The sequence below is a fragment of the Scatophagus argus genome, chromosome 5, assembly GCF_020382885.2.
Source record: "Scatophagus argus isolate fScaArg1 chromosome 5, fScaArg1.pri, whole genome shotgun sequence".
Classification (NCBI taxonomy): Eukaryota; Metazoa; Chordata; class Actinopteri; family Scatophagidae; genus Scatophagus; species Scatophagus argus.
Window position 1 is genome coordinate 2,711,268 of NC_058497.1, and position 20,107 is coordinate 2,731,374.

The 20,107-nt window shown below is 38.7% G+C and overlaps 1 protein-coding gene across 2 annotated transcripts in view; it reads left to right on the plus strand.

Moving 5' to 3' along the window:
• Positions 1 to 9,202: 9,202 nt before the first annotated feature.
• tpst1 (tyrosylprotein sulfotransferase 1) overlaps positions 9,203 to 20,107 on the plus strand; it is a 42,831-nt gene continuing 31,926 nt past the window's right edge. For both annotated transcript variants that reach the window (XM_046388429.1, XM_046388430.1), the window contains exon 1: positions 9,203 to 9,432. The gene's annotated coding sequence lies outside the window, so the exon portion shown is untranslated. The remainder of the gene's footprint in view (positions 9,433 to 20,107) is intronic.

Genomic DNA, 20,107 nt, shown 5'->3' on the forward strand with positions numbered 1-20,107 from the left:
CTAAAAATCTATTCCAGAGTCACAAAGAAGTCAGTTTACCAGCCTACTCCTCATGTCTGCTGGTGACTAATGGCTCAAGGCTACATTAGCTGCTACTGACTTGAATCTCCCCCAGAACTGTCAGTATTTGAGTGGCATTGTGGGTAATGTAGGCGTCAGGTTTTGACAAAGAAGGTGTTGAATAAAAAAAGGCAGCATCTCTGTTTCTGGCACATCAAATTTCATCCTCCTTTAACTGTCCATTGTTAGCCTGAGAGTGTTATAGGAGTACAATGCTAAATGAGTTGAGTACTTTTTATGGTTAAGCAACTAAAACCTGCAAAAGTCTGTAGTTATTGTTTTTTTTAAAAAAACAGCAATACTTGTTTGTCTGAAACGACATGCAAACTCTGGTTTCTGGGCTGAAATTCGGATACACTACACACCCACCCGCCACTCCAATACCCCAAATGTCGTTTTTGCGAGTGGTATATTTTGCTAACAGCTTTGTCTTTTAGTTTCAGTAAATCTTGAAAGGAAGTTTCATCGCCTACCACAATACCGACAGAACTGTTGTAAACTGGCTAAAGCAGCACAAAGACAAACCCTAATGTTTGTTGGTGCTGCCAGCAGCTTAAAAAGTTTAAAAGCTTTCTGGAAGTGCACAGAGGCCTGATGCCCAAGATGGAGACAGAAGAGCTTCTGAGTGATGTAGGGTTAATGTGTGACGGACACATTAGAGGGAACTGTGCTCTTATCGCAGTCATTGCCAGTGACTGTATGGGCTGACAGGCTAATGAGAAGAAGCATTAGTTTGCTTTCTGTAGTGAGAGAAGGATAGGAGACTTTCTCACAACGTCAACTTAACAAGTAACGCTACAAAGACTGACTGTCTGGTGTCAGGCATTTATAAAGAAGACATGCTGTTTATTGCAGGATATGGCACCTCAGCTGCTTTGTGTATGGAACGTACTTGAAACTCTATACTATAAAGTAACTGAAATTGACCTGAGTCCATGTGCTGGGATAATGTAAAAGCATCAATCAGAGATCTGGTAGAGCACTTTAGACTAGGCTTAAGGGTTCAGGAGCGACAACAGAGATGGTGCTGTTATTATTGAATGTGTCAACCCCAGTTTGTTATATAATATTGCTCATTAATAATGCATCACAAGAGGCTCCTTGACAACCATTTCCAAACATGCAAATCAACATCTAAACAAGTGAGTGCTGTCACCACCATTCACAAATAATTTGTAACACACTGGCTTATTATAACCTCATTTTTTAAATGTTAGGATTATTTTTTTGTCTGTGGAACTTTATGTAAGGAATATAATACAGTAATTCCATAAATTCTCCTGGACCTGTGGATTAAATCAATGGTGAATCCTCTCTGTTGCAGCACACATTATAAAATAAAAAAGATTATATTGTAACTTGGTAAATATTTTATACATTATTTTTATTCAAACCACCCGCTGTTGTTCATTTTTAAGGAAGGAACAAAATCTCCATAAATAGTTATGAAGATGAATCTCTTTTGTGGTTTTTTAGTCAATGCTCCATCCAATATGTTTACAACATATTCCTCAATGTAAACTTGATTTTTGAGAGTAAAAATACCTTATTTTTCATTACAGTGATAGTGTTGAGTGCCCTGGAATTGTTTTTACTTTACTTTGACATTATTTATAAATTTATAAAGTGTAAAAACTGGTCAGGGATTCTGATAATTGTATCAACTCTATTATGTTGCTGTGACATATGAGATGTATTAATATGGATGGATTTAATAACTGGGATACTGCTGACATAGGGATAATGGTCACTCGAGTCATCATTCTTTACTTGTCCATGTCTTTTAATGTGGTCTCACACTCCCGCTGTACACCCCTCCTTCCAGCCCTTCACCATCTGCCTGAACAACAGACAGACCCCTGACCATCAGCTTATTGTGGGATAAAACCTGACCAGACTCACAAGCCTGGCACTTAACCCACCAAGGAAGCCTGCTAAGCCTGTGTGTGTGTGTTTGCGCGCACGTGAGCGTGCATGTGTGTGTACGTGGCTGTGTATGTACAAGAACTTGTCCCACAGAGAGAAACACACGGCAATAAGAGGTAATATTCTTAGTGCCAATGAAGAGTTGTATTAATTCTGTCATTATTTTCAGAGGATCATCAGGAGTACTGGATTACTGGGAGTTTGTTGGGTAACTTTGTACCAAATCAAGTGGAAATAACCCATTGTTTGAATTTTATTCAAATCAAGCTGTCAGAAAGGCAGGGACAAAAAATAAAAATGAGCCATGCTGAAAGTAATGGGACAGCATGTATTTTTGGTGAAACAATTATTTTACGATCTGAGATTTTGTAACTTGTGCACTTATGTAATAAAAACACACATGTAACTATTAACTATTTAGTCATTCAGAGGAAATTGATTTTCTAGCCTGTAGGGTATCCTGTGCAGCTCTGTCTCACATTTTCTTAAGTGCACTGCATCATGTCTTCTTTATTTTAAGGGCACACATTAGTGCACTGCATGTCATTTTGCCCCTGCAGGTCACTTAATCATGTTTTGCATATTGAACCACACAGAGTACTATGTTAATGTTTCATGTTTTATCTACCATATGAGGCATCCAAGAGGGCACTTTTTCAAACATGATGGTAGTCAGTGGGGGGACAATTGGCTGTGTCCAACTTTAAAAAATACGCCTGTATAATAGTATAATATATGCGTAAAGAAATGTAAAAACAAGAATTAAAGTTTTAGAGCACTATACTGTATGCTAGAACTGCACAGAAATGCGACAAGATACCCTTCCTAAAATAACAAATTCCTGTTCATAAAATGGGGTTAACCAAACAATATACGGTATGTAAATAAGTTATAAGTATTTAAATGTAGTATGAACACGTTTCTGCAAACCATGTTTATGTTAGTTTTGTATGTTTTTCATACATCACATCAACATTCACGCAAGATGGCTGCCAAGCAAATGACCACTGTCATTTTAGCAAATTTATCCATTTGAGATATTTTAGATAGATACTTTATCCATCCCCAAGGGAAATTCAGATTTGTAACTGTTTTTGTAGTCTGAGAGTTTTCAGCCATATTTGTGGTCCTAAAACCATTTTTAACCCATCTTTTCGTAACCCTAACCAAATGTCTTTTGTCTCTAAAGCCAACCAGGCTTTAAACACAGCTTTGTCCCAGAACTGAAAATCTGAACTGTGTAGTTTCAACATAACCTCTGGTTTGCAGAAACATACAGTGCCAACGTTTATTCTGGCGATTGGGATGAAAAGAATGCAAATTAACGTATTTAATCAAGACATTGAACTATTGCTTTGAATAAACAGTTTTAGGGTCATCATGAGTGGTATTTCTTGTACTTGAGTAATATTTCTTGGTTGTTCTTCATACTGGAAATTATACTACCTTTTAATGGAAAAAAGCAAATCCCACCTGGTAATAAATTCATTCTTTTTGTCTCCCATCTGAATGAGAATGGAAGTAGTGCAGACTGAATCTCTTTGTCTTTCTCCACAGCCCCTTGGAAGGCAAACAACTTGGCTGCATTCGTCTTTGTATTTAATGCATGCCACTTCACCTTGTTAGACTTTGAATAGTTGGGAATCTAGGCCAAGAGTTCCTTCTTCCATTTTTTGGCTTCCTTTGCTGGCAGGGACTGAAAAGCTGTTGACTAATCAGCACAGATGCACTGCTGCTAATTGGGACAGAAAAGCCTCAGGGGCTCTGAGAGAAAAAAGCACAACTTTAGACATAAAACTTTGTTCAGACAGCTCAGACTGCACATGGTCTTTCTTTCCTTCTTCCTTCATATTGTCTGCTTTTGATTCATGCCACGTTAATCAGATCTTAGATCTTAGGACAGAACAAAAAGGATGAGATAATGACACAGGCAGAAAAATACATCAAGGTAACTTTCACAGTTCAAGAAAAAGGGATCCAGTGAATATGGCTTCTGTTTGACATTACAGAAAGTAGATAAAGACTGGCACCTACCAATCTTAAATTAGTTAGAACAGTAATCACAAGTGTGTCTTGTTTGTGGTCTTCATAACAGCACACAAGTCCATCTTTTTGCAAGTGATGAATAGATGTGGCACCTCCTGTATGTTTGTGGGAGTTCCTCAGCTGAGGCAGTTCTGTTTGTGGACAAAGAAAAGAAATGAAAAGCTTTTATAATTTTTTGGAGGTCATGTCCTTCCTGTTCTCCCTCTATGAAGATATTCTGGGTTTACGATGTAGAAATTTGGCCAGGAAGCCTGCTTTTAAAGCAACAAGACTGAGGTAGTTCCTCATCAGTCTTAACTTTCTCTTAGGACTGCTGCTTGGACAATTCTATCTTGACTGTTATACTTTTGAGCTCAGGTTTCATCATTCTCATGTTCTAGCCCTGCTTTTAAATAATTTAAATGGCACAAAAGTAGCTTCATGAAAATCTTAATTTCCAGAGCTGCTATCAACTGTCCTGTATCAAAGAAAATGTGTGACAATTAGCTAATATAAACACATTTTCTCCATCTCTGTCTGTATTTATTCATAGTAACAGTGGGATAACAGTGTCACGGCCAAACATAAAATCACCTGCTGTCACTTGCATCCAGCATACTGTCAATAAAACATGCAGCACCTGTACATACATTGGCTGTTCAGCAACCATTTAAACTTTATAAAGAAAAGGGTTTTTAACATACAACTAAAGACATTTGACAGTCATTTTAACTTTGACTGGAATGAGCTATATGTAGCATTCATATTTAAAAAAATAATGTCCCAAGAACGTGTGTTTGCATGTATTTGGCTTGCCAGCACAAATGACATGGCAACATGCCCCTGCCAAATTTGAGGCAGGTTAACCTTTTAGGTCAGATTCCTTTGAGCTGGTTTCAGTGGAGTGGTCATAGTCAAATAACAGACAGAGCTACTTTCACACAGGGCTAATTTAGGCGTGAATGCAGGCAGTTCTCTATACCACTATATCATCCCTCCAGTAAAGTGCCATACCCTGTTCTTAAGGCTCACAATGGAACACAACATACTTTTGTTGTTTTTTTCCTTTAACTTGTCACATATTTAATGTGGTTTTCCTACTAATAAATAAAATGTTATTGAAAGTAACATGTTTTCCTTTTAGCTGCTTATAACAAGCACCACACTTGAAAATGAGACAATGTTTTGTTACTCTTATACTTGTAATTTGGTTGTTTTATTAGCATAGCAAGATGTTACGAAATAATAGGGAACCTGTCTGTAATGGGCTGCTATTTCAGCACATCATGATCACTGTTGCTATGAAATCTGCTGACTTAACACTCATGTTAAGATGAACTGTAATCACTCTGGTGTTTGTTTTGTTTAGTGCTAATTAGATATGTTAGCATGCTAACATGCTAGTGAGCATGATAAAGATTACACCTGCTAAACATCAGCATGTTAGCATGATTATTATAATCATGGTGGTGGCTTTCAATATTGGTCTAGTAACCACTTCCCAGTTGAATGCTATTGCCAGTTAACTTAATCATTTCACTAAAGTTCATGTTTCTTGGTCGGTCAGCAACATTTAAACTGTCTGCCAGAACAATGAGCTGAAACAAGTTGATAATTATTCATCTTTGCTGTAGCTTGAATCTTCAGCATTGTGCCAGTAGATCCACAACAGAGGATTTAGACACTTGTTTCACATGTATCACAATATGTAAAGAGAGAAGTGGATGACACAATAAAAATGATTTTGCAAGACATTGCTTTGAAAACAGACGAGCCTGCCATCTGAAAGAAAAAAAATAAAAACACAAGTCATTAGATTCTGATCTGTTCCAGAAGGAAAGACACTGATATCCTGCTTTGTTTCAACACAATGCTGACTTGACGAGTACTTATCATCAGCTGAACCTGTGTTAAAGCATTGTTGAAGAGGAGCTGGAGGTTTAGACACTATGTGATTTTATTACTGAGAAACTGCACTTGCATGTCTGAGTTAAGGGTTCAGATCAACTTGCCTTAGCATAGTTGTGTTGTTGCAGTTGTGGTGCCACTGATTTAAAAATAAATGAGAATTTAAAGAGATGGTTTATAGGGCTTTTATCTTTGATGAGCAGAGTAAAGTGTGTGAGAATGCTAGAATAGATCACTCTGCAGTAACCTTTGTTTAATCACACAGTCATGAAGGAAAAAAAAGACACATTTGTCCTACATTTAGAAAAGTACAGTAATGCTTGTTCTTTTTTGGAAGTCTGCCAATAGAAATGTGAACTGCAAAACAACAAACACTGACACAGACACTCTATGGGCGAGGCCAGTAAATTACTATGTCAGTCATGGCTACGTTCTTTCTAAAAAACAAAAGGTGATCCACTACTAAGATTAACAAAGCTTCACTTCACCATGCCACACGCAAGTGGAGTCATACCAATTCCATGCTATCCAATACACTGGTCAGAAAATTAGACTCATGTGCCAATGATAAATATTTTCTGTGTTCCTCTTCAAGAATGTGAAAGATAAACTTATGTATTGAACCTGTTCTTGATCAGTCAGCTACCAAAACACAAAAGCGACAGCTTTTTAAATTCAGGCCATTTGCTACGATATTAGCAGTTGAGAGGAAAGCAGACATTGTACACTCAGGTGTCTTAATTGCAGTAAAGTAATAAGCTCTATTTAAGTTTTACCTCATTCAAAGAACTGTTGGAGACAGCCTATGTTTAGCCTACCTAGGCACAAAGACTGGAAGCAGGAAGAAGCTGCTAATCTTGGTAGGAAAATGAAAAAGACGCCTTCCAACACCTCCAAGTGTCTCCTATCATGTTAAATCTTATCTATCTAACATATAGGTATAACATACTGTATATAACATGTACATAGACTAGACATGGCACTTGCATTTTTTGTACTCAGTGTAGATGCTTCAAATGGATATGGAAAGAGTAGAATAAGTAGTATTTAGGCTGCTTCCTTGGAGTGATCTTCAAATTTGCAGGAAACAGACATGGAAACATTTATATTTTTTACCAATAACTTAGCATCCCATTTTTCTCCATTGTACAGTAAACTTACATTTAGTTAGGCAAATTACAAACAATGTGAGTAATGCCGTTCATTTTTCTATTCTATAAGTAATTTCTTACCTCAGCACCTTGACCTTTGCACCTCCTCCCAGAGGAGATGGGCATTGTTGGACATCACACATTTCCTCCCATTTTCTCATGGATCCCATCCGTTCTCACATTTCAGCAGACCCTTGAGTAAAAGTCTACAGGGAGTGCATTGTGGCAGCAGCTGTTTATGCCGTTACCAACCTCTAGCCCTTCAACAGATGAGTTATACCACCATGAATGAGGGGAATCTCAGAGTCAGGAGAAGAAATAAGTGGTGGTGTAAATGATTGCTGTACTGCCCTCATCTCAAAAGCCTGCAGTTAGCACTTATTTCCACACTGTTCATTGTTACTACTCTGATGGAAACAAGTCTCATGGGAAATATGCGCATTGACCAAACCATATAATCAGATCAAAACACTCAGTGTTGTTGCAATTAACACTGTATGACACAGAGCATTTTATTTAGTATCCTAAAGGTGTCAACTGTCCATTGACTGTCCAGATATCTGAGTGGGATAAATCAATATATATTTAAATATTTAAATAAATATCAGATATCCAGTCATCCGATATGCTGGAGGTTCCTGCTTGACCATAGCTGCAAGTTCCTTTTTTGATTTATTGCGCTTTTCTCTTAGTCAATTTTGTACATAAAAGTGGTTTTAAATCAAACAGCTTTAGGTTGGAAATGCAGATATAGTGTCCCATGACAATCACTACTATGCATTAATACACATAACAAAACACTAAATGCTTGTCATTTAGAAATTTAGAAACAAAATAGTGTACTTTAAAAATGCTGAATTTCTTCAAATTCGTTGCAAAATGTAAGTATCAGTATCAGTGTCCAAAAACCCATGTTATTGAAATCCTAACTTTTGTTCTCATTTTTTTCTGTCTGCTCATATCAGTTAACATGCACTTTTGAACTCTGCTGGAGATGTTGAGAGCTGGTCCCTGCTGGCTGTTCACCATGACTGAAACCAGAGCATCCACAATAATGGCATCATTGATCACTACCCGTTTTTTCTTTGTCGCTGCCTTCAAAGCTTCTACTGCCATGAGAAATATTTCACAACCAGAAAACCTTTATGTTGATGAGAGGCTTGATCTGCCTTCCCTTACTCTTTGGGGTCTGATGTACTTTTAGGCTGCTATCTCAGGTTTTTGTTGACCTTCCAGCAAAGATATTTGCTTGCACAAGGGCTTCTGTCTGGAACTTCACCTGCCAAATTACAGTAAATGAGACATCAACTTATGCAATGAATGAGCACAGTTCCATGGGCTGTTGTGCAATACAGTGTACATTTATGAGTCAGGTTTTCATTATATGAAGTATGACAGACTTTCAGTACACAGTACAGCTACATCTTAGTGTGGTATTAATCCAGATGGGTTCCACAACATGAAAATTCCAACCGTGAGTGTTCGACTATGGTTTTCTCTCTGCTGCCCTGCTGTGTATTTTCTGATGTATGATAAGCTGTATTACAAGTAGCAGAGCTATACTGCATTGCACAGACAATGGGAAAAGTAGTTAGTGGGAGTTATTTGGGGCCCTGTAAGTCATTTCTGTGGCAGGGTATTATGACCTTTAATGAAACATTTTTATTTATTTTTAATGCAATAATGACTTTACATTCTTATATGGTTTCACAACATATTGTTTCTTTGACCATTATGCTGAAACATTGCTAGAGCACAACATTATTTATTTACGGACAAATGCAGAGCTTTAAACTTCATTCACCCTGATCAGTTGAAGGCCAATTCACACCAGGGGTAGTTTGGTTCTTACTTCCTTCTAGTTGTGTTCTGTAAACTTTTGCTGATGAAAGCAAACAATAATTTTCCCTGGCATCTGTCGCTTTCTTAAAAAAAATTACATCTTTAGCTGTTGTGAAAAGCTTCATTACCTTTTTGCTAACTCTTAAATAGACTACAAGTCATTATAAATGTCCTGTGCGTTTAAATCTACTGTAGTTCCGCCCTAGGCCATATGGACCAATCATCAGCTCTGACACACAGCCTCTCTCCGAATTATTGACTAATCACAGCTCGTCTCTCAACACCAGTAGAGTCGTCCAGTAGAGTCGTCGAGTTGTAGCAGTCTTGTTGATTTCACCGCCTCCGGTCTATCAGTGCAACAAGGCAGTCCACCGTGCTACTGACACGGTCCCTGTACACAGAAAATGCACGGAAAGTGACTCCAGAGGCCGGCAGGACTGTCCGGACATTGACACTGGTTTCATTGGAGGTTTTCTGACCGACAATACCCGAGTCTCCTGCTCCGTATCCGCAGCATTAGGTGGGTTTTTTGTGTTATTGTGATGTTGTAATGTCCCTCTCCTCTTCTTCCCTGTAGCCCAGCAGCTATAAACGCACATTTTTGGCAGGGGGTTTGAATAACCGCAGTACGTCTTAGCCTACATAGCTACTCCTCCTTCTAAATGCGGTTACATAATTGCTAGTGTTTGTTAGCTATCAAGAGTGGCAAAAATGACCTAGGCTGATATAATGACATAAAAATTAAGCCCATGTCAAATAAATGCATTCGACCGGGGATGTATGTTGACAGACAGCGCCATTGGGTGCCGCATAAACGTGTCGCTGAACTGTATCACAAATCTGCCTTGAATAGCGACAAATGTACAGGTTACACACCTTGAAGATGACAAAAGACATTTTAGGAATCTAAACTCTTGCACTCGACATACGACTGGACCCTCAGCCAGCACGCATTTGAGTTGAATTCAACTTAAAACATGGTATCGGTGTTATTCTTCCTGCCATTTTCTATCCAAAACAGACAGTGCTTGTAAATTAAAGTTAAGTTTTAATATGCGTATGCAGTGCTATTGTTTTGGGTACGTATGCCGAACTAACCAGTAGACCATGACACTGACAGAACCTTAAATTGGCTTTGTACGAACCACGTTCCTTTGCAGATGAACGAGACTTCATTTATTTGCCGTATTTTTAATAGAATTTGGTTTGATACGGTTATATATGACAATGCTAGCTCAAGGAATGTGTTAGGGTTACATGTTTTTATTGTTTTGGCCTATGAGTGCAGCAGTGGTTGGAAAAAATGATCCTGCCTCGGTTAATCACGTTGGTTAAGCTCAAGCAAAGTAGTCTGCACCATGTAGTGAGGTGGTGACATGTTATAATTCCACACATAGAGAAAAATAGATATATTGTCTTTCAGATTCTGTCAGACTTGTTCCAGACTGCTTAGTGAAATGATTATCGCAAATGATGGTTTCATATTTCCCCCCATTGCTTGTTAAAGATGTCAGACTGGCAAGAAAATATATGAAATACTTGCCCATATGTGAGAAATAATTTAGTGGATTTAAAAACTAGAAGGTACACTTGTAGCCTGCAGGCTTACAATGAACAAAACCAGTTTCCAGTGACCAGAGAGGGGCACAGACTACCAGTGTCTTGGTAGCCAGGAGCACATCTGCTGTGTGCAGGTGGTCTGGAGGGGAAAGACTTAAGTCCATTTGAAATCAGAGTATTTCTCAGTGCAGGCTGCTGGGTCGGCTTCTACAGCTGCAGAGCTGGATCCGTTGGACTCCAACTCACTTATACTCTCATTTCCTTGTCTGAAAAGAACATCCCCTTGCTGCATCACAATTATTACATTCAGTCAAGCAGCTGTCTGACCGCTGAGCACAGCCAAGGTTTCAACTGCGGAGCAGTGCCCATATTTATGAAGTTCCCCCAAAGAGCGCTTGCTGCTCAAAGACTTAGTGATGTGGGCCTGCACTCATTACGCCTCTCAGAATAGAAGTGCTGATGGCTGGAGATGTCCGTAGATCTCCTGCACAGCTTGTTCTCACCGTGAATCAGTTGATTGATGGATTGAAGTTTCTTGACTGATTGTGAGTGAGGAAGGATCCTTCAATTGTGTTTATGTTTCTGTCTGGGAATGCAAAGTTTACAGTGGCATAACGGTTTATTTTGTTCTTTACTGCCATTTATAGCATTCTCCATCTTTGTGAGTTGAAGCTATCAACCACAAGTATGGCAGTATTAAAGTTACACTGATGGCAAACAAGAAAGCATGGCTGATCTTCAGATGTGTTCAGGCACAGATGAGCTCTGAGCCAACAAGTTTAGTGGCCACCCACACGCTGCTCAGGTTTCCCTGGTGACATGCTGTAGTAGGAAATGAATTGACCTGTTGTTGTGTGTCCTGTAGAGTAGATTTAGTTTAACTGCATGTGAGGAAAGCCCAAAGTTTGGATGTCTTAGAAATGCAGAGTAGGCCTGACTTGCATCCAAATAACCAATTGTAACTGAAAATGAACAGAAAAGCAACAACCTGTGTGAGCCTGTCACCAGCACTTGCTTTCCATTACTGTAAAAAAGGACATAAAAGACTGATAGATCATCAACCTTTAATTTGCTGGTTATGCACTAATCAAGTAATGGCTTAGTTGTTTCCCCACAAGTGTTTAGCAGGCCAGTTTCTTGTTAAGTAGTGCCAACATGATGAAACATTGAAATGTGGTATAACACAGGGCATTAACCTCAAATGATGACATGTCACAAGTTGGGGCTGAATCTTTGCATAAATATGTCTATAGTAACAACATTTAATTTACTGTAATTAGTAAATGATTATTTATATTGTAAGATGATTATTGTGACATTGGATTTGTCCAGGTATTTAATGCAGGAACATTTGGCTGTAGTTTGAAACAACAGACTACATCTTGGGTTTATTTACATTCACATTAAGATAATCTCTCAGGGTTAATACAGCATTGTCTGCTTTTATGTTTTATTTGTATTATTGTTTCATGGTGATGTAGCACCAGTATTTTAAAACAATCTGTACTGTTCTACCATGCAAAGATAACATCTTTGACAGAGCACAAACAGATGGATTACCTGTCTCAAAGCAGTATCATGTGCCAGGAAGTCTTAGCATAGTAAAGTGACAGAAATCACATCTTAGCTGGACAAGTGGAAAACACAATTTGGAGTGATTTGAATATAACCAGCAGTGAAGTATGTGGGATTTGTTGGAAGTACTGTAAGCTATACATGCAAACCATTAGTTTGATCCTGGAAAAACAACCAAAATAAAAACAGTCTCCAGAGCAACACTCCTACACTGACGGCCCTGACAGACCAGATTGTGGCTCGCTGCCTTACAAACTGTATTCATACTAGTTGCCCCCACCCATAACACACACTCACTGTCTAGTCACTGGCAGATTTACTCCCCTGTGTTCCTCAGCTAGTCACTTTACCGATTAGTGATGTGTCATTCACTGTATATAACCCTTGCATTGTGGAAGTGAGCATACTTGATTTACCTGAATGTGCATTGCTTTAAGCGGGGATATTGAAATTGATTGTGCTAAACTCACTGTCTCAGTTATTAGCATATTCAGAATTACGCAGACAGGCCTGCTGAAGTTTGATGCGTGACTGCTTCCTGCTTTTATTGCATGTTTGTACTCGAGTGAGACATGTGTGGTTATTGAGTGTGTGGAGTTTTTGAAGCGGGGGGAGGGACTGTTAACTCGGCTGATGACAGAGGAAGCTGGATGGTTACAACCTTGTAAGATCAAAAAAAAAAAAAATCAAGCTGAAACACTTAAGTATACTGAGCCTTCATATTCACTGAGAACTGCCATCAGGATTGATCTACAAATGGGGGACAAATGAAAGGACAAGCCAACATAAAGTGTTGTTCCATCGCAAGCCTTCAGAACAGCTCCTTGTCATTGACTCCTTCACCACTCCACTGGAACTCTACTGGAGTGGTGAAAAACAATACATCATTTGGTGTTTTGATGATGATGGTGCAGAACTCATCAAAAATCTCCCATAGGTGTTCAGTTGGGTTGAGGTCTGATGACAGTGAAGGTCAGAGCATGTGGTGAACTTCCATCAAACCATTTTCTATGTCCACTCATTTATTCATATGCTTTTTCTTTTAAATTGTCACCGCTCTGTAAATGTCTATAGCTCGCTCATACATCTTGATGTGATGATTTTTGTTCCATGCGTGATTTCCTTATATAAAAGTGATTGCTTTCAGTATTATGAAATCCGTGCCAAAGGCAGATCTTGTTGGGTCTTAACCCTGTGGGGTTGCTCCAGCTGGTGACAACTGGAAAAGCACTAGTCTGACTAGTCTTTGATTAATAGCTCTATGACCGACTTACTTACTACAAACTGGCTTGCAGGGCGCCATTTTGCTGTGGAGCCATGGTTTGTGAGCATTATTCTTCCAGGAGCTTTAGAATCCATCATGGAACCAGTACCATCCAACCAGTATTACCAGTATTACTCAAAAAAACAAACAAAAAAACCCAAAAACAAATTCAATAAACTTGACTATTGAACTGTGCATAAAGACCTGAACCAATGACAGTCACAGTGTGTTTGGAGATATCTTTGCTGATGCTAGCTGCATCATGCAATATGTTTATGTGCACATTATAGAGACAGTGCCAATAAGAGCTGGACCTGCATTTGCTTATTGCAAATATATTAGTGTCATGTATATGTTTATCAATATGTAACACGAAATTACTGTATAAAAAAATCAAGTCAGCTTGATTTAATTTACAAAGTGTCATTAGACTGTTCTCCACAGTGCAGTGATTTTTTTATTTAACACTACAAAATGTCTCACTGGATATGTATCAGCTTTTTTCCCCAATATCACATTTGCCTTAAAAATGCGGTTTCGGTTGAGCTGCACTACACATTTTCAGTTTGCTGGCCGATTGAAAGGTTTTCTGAAATGGTATGTTCATGTGTGAAGTCATCAGCTAGTTTGCGAGTTATTTACTGTTTTGATGCTTAATGCTGCAGCAGGGTCAACCACCACAAATATATCCACAGCTGGTGGGAAACCTGAATAATCAGATCAAGGTAATACCTGGATTAAAGCATTCCCACACTAAGCTGATTTATTTTCTTTTATGGACCACGATTCTCGGCCTACACATCAACAAATATGCATAACTGCTGTTCAGAAATGGCAACGCGTCTTTTATTCCTGTACAGATTTTGAGTATAACATGTCCAGTGTACAGTTTCAAACCTTTAGCCTAACAGATTTGAAACTGAATGTGTTATGGAATCATCAGCTGCTTCCTGAGCCTCTGTGACCCACAGTTACCTACAACACCCTTCTCTGTGTAGATTTACAGAGATGTTTATTTTTAGAAGAAGAAGAATCAGCTTTATTGACAGTATATATATTTTTACATACACACACTGAATTTATCTTCTGCATTAGACCCATCCTTAGTTGAACACACATGCAACACCCGGCAAATTACATGCAGTGAAACACACACAGGAGCAGTGGGCAGCATCAAGCGCCCGGGGAGCATATTAGGGGGTTAAGTGCTTTGCTCAAGGGCACATCAGCCAGCTAATGGAGGGGGGAGCATTTTTCCCATTAATCACTCCACCACACCCAAATTTTTCCTGCCTGTCCGGTGGGGGAATTGAACCGGTGACCCTCCGAGCACAAGACGCTTCTCCAACCTCTAGGCCACGGCTGTCCCCTACTAGGCCACGGCTAATAAAAGAAGAAAATTACGATACCAGTACCAAGTCATACCAATACTATTTGAGTACTTCATTTGATACCCCTTTTGTCCTGAAATAATCCTTCCACATTTTATGCACTTATTTATATCAGATGTCACATGTAATACAGCCATAGATTAGAAAGTTTTGGTGACATCTCATCTTGAACTACGAGCTTGGTCCAACACATCACACCCGACTTCGCCACAGCACAGACTTTATGGGTTTGTAGCTGCTGTGGTTGCGGGCCAGTGAATTACAGATCTTCCTGAAGTTAGTTTTGTTGCAACTACTACTTGTTTAACTCCAGCTGGCTTCTTTTTTGTATTAGTTTTTTTTTTTTAAAATTCCACTGTATTTTGATTAACAACTTTTAATTTTGCCTGTGTGTATATTTTACAACCATGAGCCTCCGTTTCCAAACAATGAGCATGACTGTCAGGCCCGCCTCCACATGCTCTGTATGAATGATGAACGTGTGTGTGAGTGGTCACGTTCAGCTGAGAGGTTATGTCCTGCTGAGTAATTAGTGTGCTGTCCAAGTGTCAGTGTTCTTCATTTGGTCAATTAAAGTTTTGTGTTTTGTGTGTCCTTTACAAGTTTGAAAGACTAACGTCAGCAGCCTGTTTCTGCTGCTCTCATGAGACAGTCACTTATAAGCTGTTTATTCATAATCACCCTGGCGCTACTGACAGGCTCTTGTCAGCAGCAAGACTTGAATAAATGAAGCTAATAGTTGTCAGCGTTTGCAAAAACCAAGCTCAGGAACCCATTGCTGTTTTTTTTTTCTTTTCAAATGGAACAGGCTGTAATGTGATAACTCAGCTCAGTATAAGTCAGAGGTTATATACGTCAGTGAAGATGACATATCACAGTTATAATTTTTATTTCCTCATCAGAGGTTAGAGCAGAGAAATTTTGTTTAATGTCCTTTGTGGTTCTGAATAGGGTGATCTAAAGCTGTTTGCAAATAACTACTCCATGTGTTACTCAAGCACATTGACGTCATTTGGTATTTGCTTGCTATCTCTCATCATTTGCTTATGATTTCCTGGCTGTTTGTGATCTTTTCTGTTGAAAAATGGACACAGGCACAACATTACATTCAAAACACCTCATTAATGTGGGTTAAGTTGAAAACGATAAACAATTCAAACAAGACTAATATTTTTCCTTTGCTACATGCTCAGTGATTAAAAAGCTGAATCTTGCCAGGGGTGTGTTTTTTTTTTTCCACTTGTTAGAAGACATGTCAGATTGTCTCAGCTTTAATTGCACACCATCCACTCTGAACACACAGACCAGGTCCCCGTAGGTCATAAGCAGTGTGACAGGTGTGTAAGCAAATGAAATCCCCCAAGAACCCAAGGTTGACTCAAGGTTTGTATAAATAATGGGGGAGGAGAATGACTGTGTTTGCCCTCATCCCTAGTTTATTTGCCCTGTTATCCTTGCAGATAATGCCTGAATGCAGACAAACAGTAGCCGTGTATAAGAGCAGAAAGACACACCATTGAATTAGTTTGAACGTGCTGCTTCAGAACTGGAATGAGTATCTGTGGCCTGGAGAGAGACATCCCTTCTCCCTGTCATACAGTGTAGCTGGAGGTGGATTGTGTTTTTCATAGCATTTGATTTATGGCAGACCCTGAGGGGCAGAGGTTGTGGACAGGGTTATGGTCCCAGTCCTGCTGATTGATCCTGCAGGAATGTGCCAGAACCCAGATCTGATTAGAGACTTAATAAAGCCTGGATCATTTATCAGTACGAGGATGACAGTTAGAGACCAGACCTGCACGAGCATGGCCACTGTGATGACTTGTATTTATCTGTAACAATGTAATTTAGCATCCGTTCATCCATTTTCTATACTGCTTATCCATCAGCATAAAATAATCTTACTGACATTAATACTTACATTAATACAGCTAGTCTAAAAGTAAGAATAGTAAACCCTCAGAAAACAGTCAAACTCAAGCACAATTTAATCTCTAAGGTTTACCATAGTCAAAAAACAGTAAAAAAAAACACAGTCAAAAAGTAAGTCAGTAAGACCTTAGACCAATACTTAACCAGTAATTTTAACGTTAATAATGGATGCTCTTTTTTTTTTTTATAAATCAACATTGGACCATGAAGACCTGACATTTCAGTGTAAATGTTGTAATTTGAATGTGTCCTGTAGCAGCTAAGCCTAAACTTAAATCCACCCCACATCAACATGCTCGCTGTAGCAGTGCTTAACAGCATCTATTGAAATAACAGTCTGACCTCTTTTTCTTGTCTCTTATTAGTCATTGTTCAGCATGTTACATACGAGTTAACCATTGTTCATAAATCAAATACAGCCAAACATTTTACCAGTGCAGCGCTGGCCTAGTTTAGTGCTAAAAGAAAAACTATTTGAGTTCCTCCGTCCAGCAGCACCTGTACTTGATAGAAAGTTCCTACTTGTATTATAAGTGAGCCAAAGCACAAAGTGACACCTACAGGACCAATATGGTGGCCTACGTACACTTAGCTCTAGAAATGGCTCCTGCATGTACATTAACAGAATACTAACAATTGGTTTAATAACCCACTGGCAGTTTTTAAGGGGCGAGGAAAGGAACAAGTGAAGCTGTGCTGATCTGCTCTAAATCAGACCTTGAGTTTGTGAATAAGGTACTAGTTACCATGAGATGCTTTGCATAGAAAAATGAGTTGCTTTGACAAAAGAACCTATTTGAATTTGACAGCTCTGGGGAAACTGTGATGAACCTTTTTGCACAGGTTTTTGACATTTTTAGCTGTTAGTTTCAGCCCTGGAGGAAAATGGAAATGTTCTTGGTCATTGTGCTTCTTTTGAATGTTGGAGGGCTGTTGAGAGCTTTACACTTGGACACTTGGTGATGCGAGATATAGTTTATTGTCAGTTTGAATGATTGTTTATTTAGGAGCTGTGGAACTCTTGTTCAAAGCTAATTTACAGAGGAAGCAAGTAATTCATTGACAGAAAAAATTATCTGCAACTACGTTTCAGTAAACTGATTTTGTAATTTTTTAGGCAAAATATTGGAAAATGTGAACTATTCTTATAATTTTTTTTTTTTAGAAATTGCTCATTTCTAAATATTTTATATTTTAATATAAATAATTCTAAATATAGTGAACTAAGTTATTTCATTGAGCTTGATTATGTTGTAAAACGTGAATGTGGAGGATGGATGCCTTGGCTCTGTCCTGTATGTTTAATCTGAGTCTACTGCATCTACGTGAGAGGTGACACAAGCAACAAATTGTGTTCAGATCCTGACATTGTTTGACGGATCACTAACAGCAGCTGATATCCTCTACCCATGACAGATGGAGTGAACATCATCAATAACATCTAATCATTGGAAAACTTAATCAAAGAAACCTCTTAACCTGGCTGGCATTGTTATCACACAATTCATTTCAGTGAAGAAATAAGTGAGAGGTGAGAAACTTTGTATAGTGCTGATTTTCTGCGCTGATTTTCTTTTGTTTGTCGGTATTACCGTCCTCTGTCACGAGGGCTTCATGAGGTGCAAAGTCTCCCTTGTTATTAAGTGCTGACGTGCTTTGGTTTCACCTTTGTTCCATGGAGAGCAGCCTCAGCCTCCACTGCTTCCCCTAACAGATCAATGGGAAAAATCTCTTGCGAGGAGGATACAATATCAGTAACAGGAGAGAAGAGCCTCAATTAATTTAACACAAACACATTTCAGCCCCGGTGCAAGGTGTAACATGACACGGCTCTGAATCTCAACCACAGGTTGTTACCAGTTAGCCATTTAAAATACTTGATCTCTGAAGAGACTCCTGCTTACATCTTTAGGTTCTTTTTTTTAATTTTATTTTAATTTTATTTTGCCAGGTATATCAGTACACAAAATAACCCTGATAAAATAGCCACTTGCAACAAACACAAGGCCCAATATTTTTAGAAACAAAACAAAAAACATAAACTTTTTTTAAGTAAGGTGTTAAAGTTTTGCCTTTCAATTGTATTAAAATAAGCATCAAATTTGAAAGGGCACATAGATGTACATTTTGTGTGTCACACCCTCATAAGTGAAGACTCAAGTCTCCATGTTGTGCCAAGTTTGAACAACCATACTTCATATGCATTTTTTCTGTGTGTAGCACTGAGGGTCAAATGATGTTAAGGCTTTTCACAGTAGAGTAGTGTTTTAAGTGTTCTCGTTTGTTTTATAATTCAAAGGAATCCTGGCAAAATATAAAGTAAAATAAATAAATAAATAATGTAATTAAATCATGATGAAGGGAAGTCAAGCATGACTGAAAACTGCCTTTGATACCAGTGACTCATTCTCTCCTTCCACCACTTTGTTTCTCACATCTTTCGCTCACCTGCTTTGCTTGCCTCCTGTAAACCTGCAAAACTGTTCTGTTCGAATCATACATGATCTTATTTTTTTTGGTATTTAGCATAATATGCACATTTTTTGGTTGCTTGTCTGTTTACATCTTTCTGTGCAGCTGTTGGCCCTAGCTGCACCTTTCTACCTATCTGCATAAGTGAATCAGATGGTTACGTTGCCTTGAAGGGCAGCTGTAGCAGCCTTGGGGAAACAGCAGGCCCCTCTTGTACTCCCACTAATAAACTAAAGGTGTTGGCAGCTTGGCATGGTTTGTGACTTCCCCCTCCCTGTAGCACTGAATCATCAAGGAGAAGACAGAGATGTGAGATTGTGTGGGTGGGCTGAAAGAAAAGACAAAGCAGGAAAAGAGAAACAGGGAAAAAACGTTGTCAGATGCTGCACTCTCTCACTTTTTTACAGTATTCATACATTTTCTACATTCCTCAGTCATGGAGGGAACACTTGAAGCATTTATCTGCAGCTTAGTCTTGCATGAACTGCCTCTCACAGGGAGGCTAATGCAAGGAATTAGCTGTAATGTTTTGTTGTGAAATGCTCCGCACTTGTATAACTACCAGTTAACAGTAGAGGATGTTTGCTTAAAAACAACAGCCACTTGGCTCATTAGGCTCGAGTAACCCACTGAGAAGAAGTTGGCAACGTGGTGTCAGAGGGGAAACAGATGGTAGAGTGATGCATTGGCCTGCCCTGGTCTGTCCCAAGCTGGTTCAACATATTCAGAATATATGGACTTGTTTCAATTAGTTGATTATTAATCTTGTCAAGAACCCACTGACAAAATAATACTATTGAGTATTAAGGATGTGTGTGATTAATCAAATCGTTGATAAAACATTGCTATCATTGGAACCACAAATACTAGTTGGATAAACGTATTATTTTGTCAGTGTGCACATTTAAATTACATATTGACATAATCTTCACTGAAATGTTATATCTTCATGGTCAAATGTTGTTTCAGAAAAAAATTAGCATTTGTGACTAATATTAACA